Source organism: Musca domestica, unplaced genomic scaffold (assembly GCF_030504385.1).
Source record: "Musca domestica strain aabys unplaced genomic scaffold, Musca_domestica.polishedcontigs.V.1.1 45, whole genome shotgun sequence".
Classification (NCBI taxonomy): domain Eukaryota; kingdom Metazoa; phylum Arthropoda; class Insecta; order Diptera; family Muscidae; genus Musca; species Musca domestica.
This window is the reverse complement of record NW_026712335.1, coordinates 4697263-4714304: the sequence shown is the minus strand read 5'-3', so window position 1 is coordinate 4714304 and position 17042 is coordinate 4697263. Positions and strand designations below refer to the sequence as shown.

Sequence of the window (17042 nt, the reverse complement as noted above, 5' to 3'; positions counted from 1 at the left end):
ATAAGTAATTGCTTGGCATAGGCTGTAGTAGCAATTCCGAACTTTAAATACGAAATTTTAAACAATTCCGGTTAATTCTGCCGCCAATTTCATCAAAATACCGTTATATGTGGGTTATATGAAGCAGGTCTACATGCACAGACAATTTTCTGCAATACCCATTACGATCTCTAAATACGACATTTGAAACAATTCCGGTGAATAATGTCGTTAAAATCATCAACATGTCGAACTTCAGGAGGTGTAGTTATATGGGTGCTATACGAAAACGTGGGCCAACATGGCCCATTTAGTTAGTTAAGTTATCGTGATTACAAAAATACGATTACATAAAACGTGATATGAGCATCGGATTGAAACTCGGAACATCCCAATAAAAGATTAGATGTGATGATGAGTCAAAATTTTGAATAACTTATATTCTTTTCAAAATTCACACGTTCCCATCATTTTACCAATACAAGATTTTAAGTGAATATGTGATATACCGGCTCAATCCTTCCAGTACGTCCCCCTTGAAGGAATCAACACTTTGACCCAAAATTTTCCTAATTTTTTTCTCTTCAAGTATCAATATTTTTATTGACACATGAAACATGGCATTGTCTGAAGATGATGAATGCAGACCAACCCCTTCTGGTATCTCCCCACAAACGGTCACAATTTGCAAAACTTATATCTCATAACTTGTCAAAAAGAATCAACTATTTTTCTCAAACTTGGTTTCTTCTTAACTAGAGATCTAATCTGAATATGAAATTTATCGGCCCACTCCTACTGATATCTCCACCACAAACAATTATTCTCATAAAACTGGAAATAAATGTTCGATTTTCTTTGAATGTTGTACATCCAAATCAGTATTGGGTTAAGTGGAAGACTTCGTTTCACTTGTTCTGGTACCCACATACTTTATATAAATGGGATGAAGTAGTCGATATAGTCTTAATCTGACACATTGTAATATTTATATCAGAATTATGCCAGATGCGAAATGAACACTCTTGGCCCACTCGGAAGCTCCCTCATAAAGGGACATAATATATGTAAATAATCGAAAAGTGGCTGAGGGTATAAATCTGTCGGCAAAACGGACTGATACGCTTTTTATTGGAATTTAAATATAATTTTGGATGAATCGTATTGAATGCTTATTTCGCTTTCGTTGAGCGTTTTGTTTTTCAAAATCTTGAACCCTATATTGGGGAGATGCAAGTAGGAATGGTGCGATCTCTACCATTTTTCAAACTGATCTTGGGTTGATGGAAATATTAAGATGTGCCAAGTCTGAAGGTAATCGGATGTTAATTTCGCGATTTTTGAACTTCATGTATATTCAAAATTTTGACCCTTTGTGTTGAAGGTACCAGAAAGAGTGGACCGATATATCCCATCCTCACAGCAGATTTTGTGTTCGTAAAAATAATTAGATATGTAAAATTCGAAGAGAACTGAATACTTCTTTCGGATTTTATAATCGTTTTGGTTTAAAACGTTGACCCTTTGTGAAGGGGTTACCAGAAGGAATGGTCAGATCTCTACCATATTTATAACAGATCTTGAGTTGATAAACATATTGAGATGTACCAAGTCTGAATGGAATCGGATATCAAATTGGTTTTTTATGAGCTTCATGTATATTCAAAATTTGTACCCTTTGTGGGGGAGGTATCAGAAGGAGTGGACCGATATATTCCATTTTCACAGCAGATCTTGTTTTAGTAGAAGTAATGCAATGTGTGAAATATGAAGAGAACCTGATTGTAGTTTCGAATTTGATGATCGGTTTGTTTATTCAAAATGTTGCCCCTCTGTTGGGTAGGTGGCCGATACTATCCATTTTCGCACCCGACCTAGCAGAGGTGCAAGGTCGGAAAGTTGGAGGAAAATGGGATTATCCTTTCTATATATCCGATTTTCCTCCAACTTTCCGCATCTTAATATTTGATAATGATATTAAACTAAACCAAGTTCGGGCCAAATCGGCCAGACAGACAGACGGACGAACGGACATCGCGAGATCGACTTCAAAGGTCTAGGTTCTTGGCCGTATCAAATTATATACACCCATAATACTGAGGGTAAAAAAAATATTTTTCTTACGAAATTATATTAGACACCATTGGGACATTTTAATACCCTACACCACAAGGTGGTCAGGGTATTATGTCTTTGTGCATTTTTGTAAGTAACATAGAGAAGGAAGCGAGGTAGACCCAAAGTTACTTTTGAGGATCTCCGATTAAGATGAAATTTTGCACATTTGCTTGGCCCAAGGACGAACCCTATTGAAATTGGAGATAATCGGTAAAAATTTAGATATAGCTCCCATATATATCTTCGTCCGATTTGCCTTTTATTGTGCACCAAACGTGTAATATCGTCCCAAATAGTATGGAATTTGCACATACAACCAAATTAGGCCTGGAAATAAGTATGCCAACTTTTATCGAAATCGGTTCAGATATACCTATAGCTCCCATATATATTGTTCATCCGATTTGTTATTTTTGTCCCCCGCAGCCGTAATATGCACTCTGTAACAACAATATTTGGGGAAATATATCAAATGCAGCTCAGAAATACTTTTGCTAAATTTTATCGAAATCGGTTCAGATTTAGATATAGCTCCCATATATAACTTCGTCCGATTTACTTTTTATTGTGCACCAAATGTCTAATATTTGCCCAAATAGGATGGAATTTGGCACATACGACCGAATTGTGTCTAGAAGCTAGTATGACAAATTTGGTGAAGATCGGTTCAGATATAGCTACAGCTCCCATATATATTGTTCTTCCGATATGTTATTTTAGTCCTCCGCAGCCGTAATATGCAATCTGTAACCACAATATTTGGGGAAATATATCAAATACAGCTCAGAAATATCTTTGCCAAATTTTATTGAGATCGGTTCAGATTTGGATATAGCTCCCATATATAACTTCGTCCGATTTACATTTTATTGTGCACCAAATGTCTAATATTTGCCCAAATAGAATGGAATTTAGCACATACGACCTAATTGAGATTTGGATATAGCTCCCATATATAACTTCGTCCGATTTACATTTTTTTGTGCACCAAATGTCTAATATTTGCCCAAATAGAATGGAATTTAGCACATACGACCGAATTGAGTCATAGTATGCCAAATTTGGTGAAGATCGGTTCAGATATAGCTATAGCTCCCATATATATTGTTCATCCGATTTGTTGTATTTGTTACCCACAGCCATAATATGCACTCCGTAACAACGATATTCAGGGAGATATATCAAATACAGCTCAGAAATATCTTTGCCAAATTTTATTGAGATCGGTTTAGATTTGGATATAGCTCCCATATATATCTTTATATGATTTCAAATTAATTTTGCACCAAATGGGCAATGTAAGTCCGTATTTAAAAGATACAAATGCTTGGGCACATTTAGTCCTTTGAACTTTAAATAATAATTATAATCATGGCGTGTATGATTGAACTCTCCCATAAAAACTTTTAATTGTTATGTGGAGCTCTACTAAATTAGCAAAGTGCTGTAGGGTATCATAAAGTCGGCCCGCCGACTTTAGGACTTTCTTTACTTGTTTGTTATTCTGCCAGGGCAATAATCTGATCCTCTCATGCCAAAAAATATTCAGTATAGGTCCAATAGAAAATTAGAAAATTCCCTAAAAAAATTCCGCCAAAAAAAAAAAAAACAAGTTCAAGCAGAAACAAACCACGATTTAATATTTTTACACTAGTCAGATCCTTTTACACTAGTCAGATCCTTGAAAAAAAAGAATGGTCTATCCATAATTTGTGAATCTCTGATTTGCACTATCTTAAGAAAATATGGCCTTGCTATTTCGTCCACCAAAACAGCTCATTTTATATCCACTATTTATATGTCTTTATGCATTTCTACTAATCATCATTATTTACTTAACATCCATCCATTTTTACAATTTCGTTTCACCTACAACAACAACAACATTATTGGTTCAAAGTTTAAACATCTCATAAACTTTATATTGACAAACTATGTATGTTATATTCGAAAGTTCAAAGGTTCTGCTACAACTGAACTTTACCCCTAGCTTTTAGGTTATGTAATTTTGTATTTTATTTTAATTAATTTTTATACAAAAATTTTCATTTCAATTTCAGTTGTAAATTTCCTTCATCATCTATCCCTGTCTTCCAAGCGGCGCAAGTCGGTGATTGTAAGAGTGCGTGTGTGTGTGTGTGCGACTGTTTGATTGTGGCACATCATCTGAGCCCGCATTCCCAAGGACACTAAGGACAACAATGAACATGCAGACGGTCCAGTATTTGGGACCAGCACAACAGGCCACCCCACCGCCGCCATTTCGTTACAATGGACCTACGATGCAACCGTATGCTGCTCCGCAACAGCATGTTGCAGCCACCCTGCCACATGGCCATCAGCCTCATCATCAGCAGCAGCAATCACCTTGGTTTGTTAGCAGCAATGCCAGTAATGTTGGAGGTGCCGCCACTGTAGTTGGCGTTGGCCATGAGATTGCAGCTGCTGCTGTTGCTGGCGTCGGGAACGGAGGTGGTGTTGGTGTCTCAACAGCAACAACTGCTGGTTTTATGCCAAATACAAATCCAATTTACAGCACTACACCAATTAAAGGAAATGTAAGTGAATTAAATAGTTGTTTTTCATTCATTCCCCACTCACCTTTCTCATTTATCCTCTCTCTCCTCTCACTTTCCTCCCCCTCCTTTTGATACTGCGAACAAGTGCAGCAACAAAATAAAATTAATTACCTTTTTAATACTTAAGTACTAGCCAACCAAACACCTACCTAGAATGAGAACACAATTGCTGCATCTAAATGGGCAAATAAAAACAGCAGCAGCAACAACAAGAACAACAATAACAAAAATGAAATGAAAAACAAATTTCCTGATAAATGAACGAATGAAAATACCAAGTCATTCAGTTGCTTGTTCCACTTCCACCATTGAGAGTGCTTTTAGGCATCCACTTTTTTTTCATCCTCTTTCTGTGGCAGCGAAAACAAATGTGACACAAAAACACGAAAAGACTGAAAATTAATAAGATTTCCTCCACTTGCTGCAGTTGGATTTGAAGAAGAAGAAGAAGTTATTTCCGCTAGCCCCACTGTTTGAAGATAACATGTCCTACAAACTAATTAGTTTGACGTTGTCATTGCCTAATCCCAACATATTAATTAGTCGCTCATTTGGGAAGACATGACATAAGTGGGGGATATTAAAAATATTACAAATGAATAGGAATTGCTCAAGATATTTTTTTGTTTAAACTTGTGGGTCCTCGTTAATAAGAGAATGGATACTGTGAATAAAATGTTATAAATACAAATTATATTATATGAAAATTTTATTCCCTTTCAAACAAAAAACTAATTTTCTAGAAACTATGAATAATATAAAAAAACAAATATGTAAATGTAAATGTGCTGGACCGACCTTAAGATACGCTACAACACTATAATATATTGGAAAACTCCCTTGGTCGATTTTGTTCTTGAAATAATACCATACAGTCACTTAAAATATTACTTTTTGTTTTAGCCCTATATATACGCTCTCTGTCCTGCTAATCAGTATCCAAACTATTTCACACAAAATTTGTGAGCCATTTAACCTGCAAAATATAATCCGATTACCACTATAAATGATAAAGTTTTTCCCTGTCCTAAACTCTAATCTCATGCAAAATTCCGTGCCCTGTTCCACTATAATTGTGATCTGAAGAGTGACTATAAAATCAGATAAATCAGCTTTTAGTCAATCCTAATTATTGTGCCAACATCTTTAAAACCAATAGGCTTCTATTATGACCCTTACCTAAATTCCATGCTAAATTTCGTGAGGATCGGACGATAAATGCACAAATAGTGATTTGGGTGTAAAAAATATTTCAAGTCAAATTAAAAAAATAAAACAAGTAAGCAAAAGCTATAACCGTGCGGGGCCGACCATGTGATACCCAACAACGCTACAATATGTTAGAAGCTCCCTTATGTCCAAATCAATTTTGGAAGATTTCGCTTTTAAAATTATGTCACGGAGTTCTGCCCAGATATTACCATTAGCAGTTTGACCAGGGACATTTGTCCAATATTTACGCACTCTGTCCTCCATAGGATTATATTCTACAGCTAAATATAATCCAGAACGTGGACCGATATATCTCATTTTCAATACCAACCATCATAGACACAATACAAATTCCTCTGCTAAATTTTGGCGCTCTACGTCAAATAATGTGGGTTGTATCGTGATTTCAACAGACAGACGGACGGACAGACAGACAGACGGAATCGACTTAGAATTTTATGCTGATTATGAATATATATATACTTTATGGGGTCTACGCCTATATTTAAAGATGTTACAAACGGAATGACAAAGTTAATATACCCTCCTTTCCAAGGTGGAGGGTATAAAAATCGCATGCGATAAAAATTATAAAAAAAAATGTCACAAAGTGCTACAAAATCTATATTTAAATCATTATTGGCATATTTTTATGCGATTTTTAAAGATTTTATTCTTTTATGCCAAAAGGGCACTCTGAATTGACAAAATCGGTCCAGTCATTCTTGAGATATAAGCATTTTAGCTAACATCCCCTTCCTTTCTAGATATGTGTTGTATATATTTTGCTATATATATCCGATACATTTACTATCGGTATCTACGTAACGGTCAGGATTGACCTTTTCGTCTTTTTATGATTTCGCCGGTATTAAAAATATTCGCGGTTTAATGAAAAATTTGACTTTTATTTAACACAAATGTTATGGCCTATATCACCCACTAAATAATTCCCGATGACCATCAAACTTGGAAGGCTTCTGCTCAGCCCTGAGCTCTAGAACCATGCTGTCTTCCGTTTCGATTGGTCCATAATTGCGGCCTGGAGGAGCTGCAAAATTAGGAAATTTTTTTGTTTTTGGTCCCTTTCAACTCATAGATATTATGCGATCATCTCCAAAAGAAATAGGGCTCTATTCTTGCCCTATCCTCTCCTCTATTCTAAATTTCGGGAAGATCGGGCCATAATTGTGACCTGTAGAGTGATTACAAATTAATATGGACAGACGGACTGACGGACATATATAGCTAGATCGACTCAGGTCGGCGAGATAGGAAGATCCATATATAATTTCCTATGTGGGAAATCAATATTTCGAGGTGTTATATAATTGTTGGCCCAATCAAACTTATAATACCCCCAACACATAGTGTTGTAGGGTATAAAAATATCAATTTAAGTTTCTGCTTTTAGTACATCTCTTATAAAGGGATATCCCCTGATTTTACTTATTGGGGGCGCTAAAGTAAACATCCGATGTTTTTGGCTGTAATTAAAAAAAAAATGAAAAACTTTGTTTCTTCTTGTGGATTATTTTTATATGGTATTTTATTTATTTATTTTTTTTAACATCAAGCATTTTATGGCATTTTCCATCACTTTATTCCGGCGATTGGTCCCACATTCTTGACGAATATTGTCTTTAAGAGCTCAAAGAGTCTGAGGCTTGTAGACATAAACTCGTGTCTTCAAAAAGTCCCACAAAAAGAAGTCTGCAGCGGTTAAATCGGGCGATCTTGATGACCACTGCAAATCGCCAAAATGGGAGATTAGACGCCCGGGAAATGAATCCTTCAGCATATCGATTGTGGCACGTGCAGTGTTGGCCTCTTCACTATTATTATTTTTTGATGAAAAATCATCTTCTTCTTGGTTATGATTAAGGATGGCTTGAGCGAATGTTGGACGCGTTTGGCGGTCAGCAGCTAAAAGGTGATGCACCAACTGGACTTTGTAGGGTAATATCTTCAAATCTTATACCAAAATTCGCTGTAACAAACGTCGACTGAGACCAATTTGCGTGGCATGTCGCCTGCTTGATGTCGACGGCGCTTCCATGACATCCTCGACTGCAGCATCAATGTTCTCTGCAGGACGGATATCCCGGGGTCTGCCTGGCAGCATGTTTTTTATTGTGGCAGTCTCATCAAGGCGAGCGGCTAAACGTCGCAGTGGTTCACAAGTAGGCGTTGGATGGCCAGGAAATACGCGACGAAATTTACGTTGTGACAAAGTCACCTACCGATTATTGGTCAAATAAATAGTCACCAATATTCCACATGTGTTTACTACGAAAATGTCAAAACGGAACTGATATTAGAGGCCAATCGTAAAATTTATAGCATTTTCTCATAGGAGGATTACTTTTGCACCACCTTGTATTAGCATCTTCTGTCGGAAACCAAAAAAGGTAATATTTAGCCAACCGCTATAATTGTTTGTCCTTTAGTAATCCTTTTCTATTTTTCAATTTCAATCGATAAAACCTCTTGCACTTTTTTCCGACCGACCTTATATTCATTCCCTGACTCGAAAAATCTTCCACAGTGATATCTCAAAAATAAATTCCCATGCACACAACATACATTAGCTTAAATCAAAACTAATTTAATAATGATATTCGGAAGAAACTTGTACATCTCCGGAGCATAGCTTTGAATAGTTTTTAAATCCATTAAGTCGAAATGCTAAATGGCTTTCAAAAGAAATATCAGCTTAAATACTTTAAATGAAAATGATTTCGGTATAAATGTTCGTATTTCACAACGAAAAATAACTTTGAAAACTAAAATTAATTAAGACCAAAACTTATATGAAATCACAGTTTTCTTGCTGAAGCCCCCACCCCCTGCCCTTGCGATGAAGATAATAGTTTTAACCATAAACTACTCTGCTGTTGAACGGCAACTCTCGGAAGTCTTTGTCCGAAATGTTATTATCCTACAAGGCGTGGCGGGAGGATTTGAATTGCAATAAAATGCATTGCATTGTCGGTCGCAAATAAGCCAGAAACCAAAAAGATCCAAAACAACAAAATGCCAGAACAAAAAAAGCCAACTAGAAGAAGAAGAGGAACAGACAAAACCAACTACCAACTATTCTCAATATTGTAACAGACATTTAATATGTGCTATGCTGCGTGATGCATGTTGCCGTTGCAACTTGAGGAAAAGTTTTTTTTTTTTTTTTTTTGGTTTTTGTTTTTGTTGTGGGCCGTGGGGGGATTATTCACAAAAAAAAAAGAAATTATATATGAAAATTTGCTGTGTGTAAGAGTGTGAGTTTAACATTTGCCCTTTTATGGCGCAGATTTAATTTATTGCCAGGCCATATCTGTGAAAACAAAAAAAAATGAAAAACGGGAAAAGCACACTCGACTCGCACACACACAGGCATACTCACACAAATAACACACAAAAATCTCTGTAAAGGAAATAAAGCCGGAGGCATCCGAAAGCATCAACATTAAACGCGTTGCCACACAGATCAAAGAGCTACTGCCCTACAACAATAACATCAGCCACAGAGCAGTCAAGTCCTCCAAATTGCCTAGAGGATGCGTTCATATATCTTTTTTTTCTTTTGGAGGAGGCCGGACCGAGAAATCCGTAACGGAAAAGCCAACATGTATAACCTCCGTCTCCGATGATGCCATCCATGGTAGTTATATAATTTGAACTATTCTATTTTCTCCTTATTTTTATTATTATTATTATTTTTCCGGTTTTTTTCTATTTTTTGGCTTATGAAAAACTGAAGATTTTCATTTGGTTATTACTTATTGGCCAGAAAGAAATCAAAGGAACGACGGAAATGAGAGGTGGCTTCGAGAACTTTGGGAAACGTGTCGACTGAATGAGAAGGGAAACGAAGTTGGTTGCAGTTTTTATACCCTCCACCATACTATGAAGGATATATTAATTTTGTCATTCCGTTTGTAACTCCTCGAAATACTGATGTCAGACCCAACAAAGTATAAATATTCTTGATCAGCGTAAAATTCTAAGACGATTTAGCCACGCCCGTCTGTCTGTCTGTTATAACCACGCTATCGTTCGAACAAATTGAGATAGAAGGCTAAAATTTTGCACACATGTATATTTTGCCAGTAGGCAGGGTAAGTTCATAAATGGGCCATGTAGGTCCAAGTTATCATATAGCCCCCATATAACGGTACCTCCCGATATTCTGTATTTTGCTGATTTTAGCGACATTATTCACCGGAATTCTTTCCAATTTGCCATTTGAAGTTCGTAATGGATACTACAGCCTAAGACAGAAAATTATCTGTACAGGTCCACGTCTTCGTATAGCCCCCATATAACGGTACCCACCGATATTCGGTATTTTGATGATGTTAACTACATTATTTACCGGAATCGTTTCAAATTTGGTATTTGAAGTTCGTAATGGATACTACATCCTAAGTCAGAAAATGAGCCATGTAGGCACACGTCTTCGTATAGCCCCCATATAACTGTACCCCCCGATATTCGGTATTTTTAGGTATTTGAAGTTCGCAATAGATACTGCATCATAAAACAGAAAATCGGCAAAGTAGGTCCACGTCTTCGTATAGCCCCCATATACCGTACCCCCCGATATTCGGTATTTTGATGATTTTAGCGACATTATTTAACGGAATCATTTCAAATTTGGTATTTGAAGTTCGAAATAGATACTGCAGCATAAAACAGAAAATCAGCAATGTAGGTTCACGCCTTCGTATAGCCCCCATATAACAGTACCCCCTATATTCGGTATTTTGATGATTTTAGCTACATTATAAAAAGATTTTTCTTCAAGTTTCGCATTTAAATGTTGTAATAACTTATGACAAAAGTTGCCTATGCAGGTCTACGTCGTCGTATAGGCATTCGGTATTTTTAAGATTTTAACAGAATTTTAAACGGATTTTTTTTTTTTTTTTTCTTTTTTTTTTTTGGAAATTGCCAATTTTGTACCAAATGGTGGAGGGTATTAAAAGTTCGGCCCGGCCGAACACTCAGCTTTTTTACTTGTTTCATCTCATCCTGTATACTCCAGCCTTGAGTTATGATTATTAAAACTGTTGACCCTTTATGGGGGAGGTTTCAAAGCAGTTGGCCAATATTGACCCATTCATATCTGACTTAAGACTGATATTAATATTACAACGTGCCATATTTGGACTATATCGTTATTTTGGAAGTTATGGCATTACAAGCTTTGGAAATTGTGGCCTTTTGTGGCTGAGGTGGCGGAAGAGGTTGGCAGATGGGGGAGCTACCAGAAGGAATGATCCGTTTATTTGTGGTTTATAACTTGTGTTGATAAAAATATTGATATTGATACAGAAATGTTGTGTCAAGTCTGAATGTGTTTTATGAGCTTCATGGATATTCAAAATTTTGACCCTCTGTGGGGAAGGACCACATGAAATGGACTGATATATCCCATCTTCACAAGTAGAAATAATGGTATGTGTGAAATATGACGAGAACCGGAAGTGTATTTCGGATTTTATGTTCGTTTTGGTTATTCAAAATGTTGACCTGTTCTGAGGGAGGTACCAGAAGAAGTGCGCCGATATATTCCATCTTCACGCAGACCTTGGGTTTATACAAGTATTGGGATGTTTGTAAATTGACTCTTAAATCACATTTTACAAGAGTTAAAATTATTCAAAATTTTGATCCTTTTTGGGGGAGGTACTTGATGGAGTAGACCGACATTGACAATTTTCTCACCTGACCTAGAACTGATGCAAATATTAGGAATTGCAAAGTTGGCGCAAAATCAAATTATTCTTTCTCTTTCCCTTTTTATACCATCCGTCATCCACTATGAAAGTTATATTAACTCTGTCATTCCGGACAGGGCTTCGTATGGTCCCCATATAACGGGTTTCAATTTAGTTTTCGATTTTTTTTTTTTTTTTTTTGAAAAATTTCAAGTTTCTTTTTAAATGGTGGAGGGTATTAAAAGTTCGGACCGGCCGAGCTTAGCTTCTTTTTTACTCTTTTTTTGAAAATGTTGACATTTTGTGGGGAGGAACTCGATCTGAGTTTGGTAATAATGCTAGATGTACCAAAGTTGGACCAAAACGGATACTCCCTTCGAGATTTATCATGCCCACTAGCCAGCCAGCAGACAGACAGACGGACATCTCTAGATCGACTCCAAATATCTTGAAACGGATTTGGCCCAAAGACACCTAAGTTCTAAAACCGCTATTTCGATGAGTCACGTTTTGCCCGTATCAAATGATATATAACCTCTCTAGCCATATTGCTGAGGGTATAGGAATAACTCGGTATTAGATATAAAAATTATGCTAGAAGGTGCTAACATTACTCTGTAAAATTGTAACATATTCAATTTTTAGGAGCACTTCAAAAAGTGTCTTCAGTTTTTCTCAAAATTACAATACCACACTCTTTCATGAAATATTACCATTCAATGTAGGCGTTTATTGAGAAAAATATAATGCTGAGTTAGTACAAGGCAATGTGTGTGTGCTATTCTCAATAATGCTGGCTAAGATTCAGCCGGCCAAATTGCAGTTTCTCGTTTTTTGGTAATATTTTTGAGAAATTGTTTTTACATTTTAAATTTATAGATTTTAATAAAAATTTCGGAAAAAAGCAAATATAAATTTGCCCCATTGATGTAATTATAATTTAATTATCAAACATAACTTGTAATTAATGCGAAAATCATATCCCAAACTTTATTTTTGCATGCATCCCTTGCTACCTTTTCACAAAAGCTATGCCTTGGAGACAATTGTCAATTACAGCAATTGTTACATTACAAGACAAAGGATTGTCGCTCACAAAACGAGACACATTTCCTCACATATTTTCAAATAATGGAGAAAAAGGACAATTTAACCTTAATTAAATGCAAAAAATGTGAATAATTTGCATTTACAACCGGCTGGCTATGTTGAGGCATTTTTGAAATTATATATGTGAAAAAAATATTTTAAACTAATTCAGTACGGCCACAAGGAGGCTGGCATAGCAGCGATTTTTATACCCTACACCACATAATGCTATGGATTTTCTGCCTTGTGCATTTGTTTGTAAAATGGAGAAGAGAGAGAAGAACCCATAGTTACTTTTGAGGATCTTCATAGAATCACTTTCGGAGCCGATTTATGCATGTTCGTCCGTCTGTCCGTCCATGTATTTTTGTGAATAAAATGCTGGTCTCATTTATTATCCGATTCAGATGAAATTTTCCGAAAAGTCTTTGCCTACCCAAGGACGAACCCTATAGAAATTGATATATCTCACATATATATCTTCAACCGATATAGGGTTAATTCAGCACCAAATGGCCAGTATCAGTCCAAATAGCATGCATTTTGGCATATCCGACCGAAATCGCCCTAGAAAAAAGTATTTCAAATTTGGTGAAAATCGGTTCACAAATCGGTGCCATGTATATGCTTCATCCAATTTGGGTTTTTAAGTCCCTCACATGCGTAATATGCTCACCACAACAATGATCTATAAGATACAGCTCAGAAATAAGTACTTAAAATTTAAAATTTTGTCCAGATCGGTTCAGATTTGCACATACCTCCCATACAGGGTGAGATAAAAAACTGTAACAAAGTCAAACGCCATAATTTTAACATTTTTTTTTAATTTTATTGAATAAAAGCAAAAAAATGTCGGAAATATCATCAAATTTTAGAATTAGTTTAGATTTGTTCGAATTGGTCACCTGTGGCACAAATTATGGCCTTCAAACGGTAATGAAACCGTCACACGCTGCCCGAATGTTGCTCTGCGATATTTTGATCCATTCCCGGCGAAACACTTGCTTGAAGTGATCGACGCTTTGGTATTTTTTGCGGTGTAAGTTCTTGCACTTTTTTTTAATTTCAATGGCTTTACCCCGAGCTCATTTTTCAATATTTGCCGAATGGAATATTGCGATATGTTCAGCTCACGAGCCATTTTTCGGCCACTGCTACGCGGGTTTCGATCAAGTTGCTTCTTTACTTTTCGAGCTGATGTTTCTGTTTTCTTTCGTGTACATCCTTGACGTCGGGCTACGCTACCAGTATCACGTTAACGATCGATGGTACGAAACACAAAGGATTTATTCATATTTAAATGCTGGAGTGCTCTAACTATAGCCACTATTGGTTTTCCAGCCAAATATAAAGAAATCACACTATCACGCTTGATTTCTATCACGAATAAATTTTTTTCTGGAAAATTCTCACCAAAATGCTTTTGTACGCTTGTAAACAATGTATTGAGCTGTTAATAGAATAATTTTAACAGCTGTCGGACGAGTGGCTTAGAAACGACAGCATTTTGAAGTTGGTTGCAGTTTTTTTCTAACCCTGTATATTTTTTATCCGATTTCGTAGTTTAAGTCCCTCACATGCGTAATATTCACTCCACAGAGCTGATATTTGACACAGGACATCGAACACAGCACAAAAATACTTCTGCCAAATTTTATCGAGATCGGTTCAGGTTTTTATATATCTTCGATATACATTGTTATTTGATACTAGAGGCACAAAAGTCTCTGTCAAATTTCTTGAAAATCAATTCAAAATTAAATAAATTTCCAAAATTCAAAGTTCATATTTGGTATGATCTACTTCACATAAATTCCCAATATAAACGTTTTTGTTACGGGAGCTCTACGCATAGTGGTGTAGGGTACCATACAGTCGGCCCCATTTGATTTTTGACATTTCCTTACTGGTATTTTACTATAAAAGTATTTTCTGTCATAGAAGTTGACACGCATTACGAATACCAAATTAGAAACAAATCTATGGAGAAATGTATCATAAGTCATTAAAACACCAAATTTCGATAGTTAAAATTATATGGGGGGCGAATTTTCTATTGGAGAAGGTAGTACATACTCTGACCACCGAATACGAAGCTATGCGAAGCCAAAAGTATATATATATATATATCAATGTGGAAAATTATTCACCCTCGGGAAAGATGTACCATAGCTTTAATTTTATCTTGGTCTTTGAAAAATCTCCAATAAATTTCACGTACATACTTCTAACATTACATCATGTACATATTTCTACATATCGAAATTTGGCAACTCTATTGTTATAATTACCGCTCATACATATGCAAATTGATATGCACAATGATTCGTTCACGGTCAGCATAACATCAGTGGAATTGTTATACAATAAATTATAATTACATAAAAATCCATTATATATATTTTTGGCATTTATAATTTCATTTTTCTCCCAAAAATTTACAATTCAAATCTTTTAAAAGATTTATTTGTGTTTTTCTGTGTGTCGTTAGACGACCAGAGCAAAACATACATCATATAGTTAATTTTTAGTTATTTATGTATTGATTTAAATTGGCATTTTCTTTATGTTCCAGAAAAAATGAAAATTCTTTTTTCTTGTATAAAATAAAAAACGTATACAAACCCATGTTTGAAACAACAATGTTGGCTTTGGTATTAAAACTTTTCCGTGTAAAGACCGACTTCAAGTGTGTACGATTTGTATGAATGATTACAAAATGTTCGATAACTCAAAAGCCCAGTGAGGTAAAGCCAGTTAAAACATTGCCAACAAGTTAAAAAGCATTTATTTTGTTTATGGCGAACTTTTAATATAGAGGCCCAATATTTACACAAATTCTATTTTAAATTACAAATGACAATTAATCGCACGATTACTCTCGAAAGGAGTATAAGATTAGGTTCATACTGGGTACGTCGTAATATTTTTGCCATACTTAAATCGAGCTTGGAGATTGAAAATATTGGTCCACTCTCAACAGCGACTTGTTTGATTTCGTTGCTAACTTGCCGAAAATTTTCGTAAATTACTGAACTTATAAGCATTTTAATTTTACCGATTTTTGTCGGTAACTCAAAAAAATGAGTTATATAGGGTATACCGGTCCACTTCTTCTGGTAACTCCCAATAGAGGTGTTAAAAATTTTAAATAATTCTGAACTTGAAACAGTTTTCAAGTTTCTAGCAGCACAGGTCCTGCTAGGAAGATGGGATGTATCGGCTCACTCTTTCTGGTACCTCACCTACAAATTTTCAATAGTTATGTCTCTCATAACTAGCGACACAACTCAGCGATTCATTTCAAACTTAGTATATGTAAATATTTCTCTCAGCCACGGATCTGATGTGAAAATAGAGTTTATCGGTCCCTCCTTCTGGTACCTTTAACACAAAAGGTTAACATTCTAGCTAACAATTATTGGTAATATATGTCTGATTTTCTTCAAATTTTGCACATCCCAATATTGTCAGTATTAAATGAGGGGAAACTCTTCAGTCCACTATATCTGGTACCTTAAGCACATTTAAAAATGAACATGAAAACAAATAAAACAGCGACTAAGTTCATCCGAGTAGAACTTTTAATACATATTGAAGGATCTTGAAAAAATCTCAAAATATCCGTCGGAAAGTACCTTTTAAATGAAACCCGTTATATAGACCTGCATAAGTAATTTTTGTCATAAGCAGGAGTACTGATTCCGAACTTCAAATACGAATTTTAAAAGAATTTTTTTTTTTAATAATGTTGCTAATATTATCAGATTTGAAACAATTCAGGTGAATAATGTTGCTAATATTGTCAAAATACCGAATATCTACAGGTACAGTTATATGGGGGCTATAAGAAGACTTGGACCTGCACAGACAATTTTCTTTCTTAGGCTGTAGTATCCTTTACGAATTTCAAACACCAAATTTGAATCATTCCCGGTGAATAATGTTGCTAAAATCTTCGAAATACCGAATATCGGGAGGTACCGTTATATGGGGGCTATACGAAGATGTGGACCTGCACAGACAATTTTCTGTCGTAAACTGTAGTATGCATTACGAACTTCAAATTAGAAACAATTCCTTTGATAAATGTCACTGGAATCATCAAAATACCGAATATCGGAAGGTACCGGATATACCGTATCGTGTACCTATATAGATAACTCAGATAAGGGACACCATGTGTAGATTTTCAGAAAATTTCATTGTGGCTAAAAACATGAAAATATCGAACATCGAGAGGTACCGTTATACGGAGAATATACGATATCGTGGACCTATATAGAAAATACTCTTTCAGGCGGTGAAGTACTCAGAAAGAACTCCTGGTGTGGAATAT

General features: G+C 35.6%; 1 protein-coding gene across 2 annotated transcripts in view; it reads left to right on the top strand.

Moving 5' to 3' along the window:
• The window catches only part of LOC101892610 (protein alan shepard), a 356335-nt gene that overhangs the window by 201855 nt on the left and 137438 nt on the right, over positions 1 to 17042 (top strand). For both annotated transcript variants that reach the window (XM_005180551.4, XM_011292985.3), the window contains exon 3: positions 4158 to 4655. The gene's annotated coding sequence lies outside the window, so the exon portion shown is untranslated. The remainder of the gene's footprint in view (positions 1 to 4157; positions 4656 to 17042) is intronic.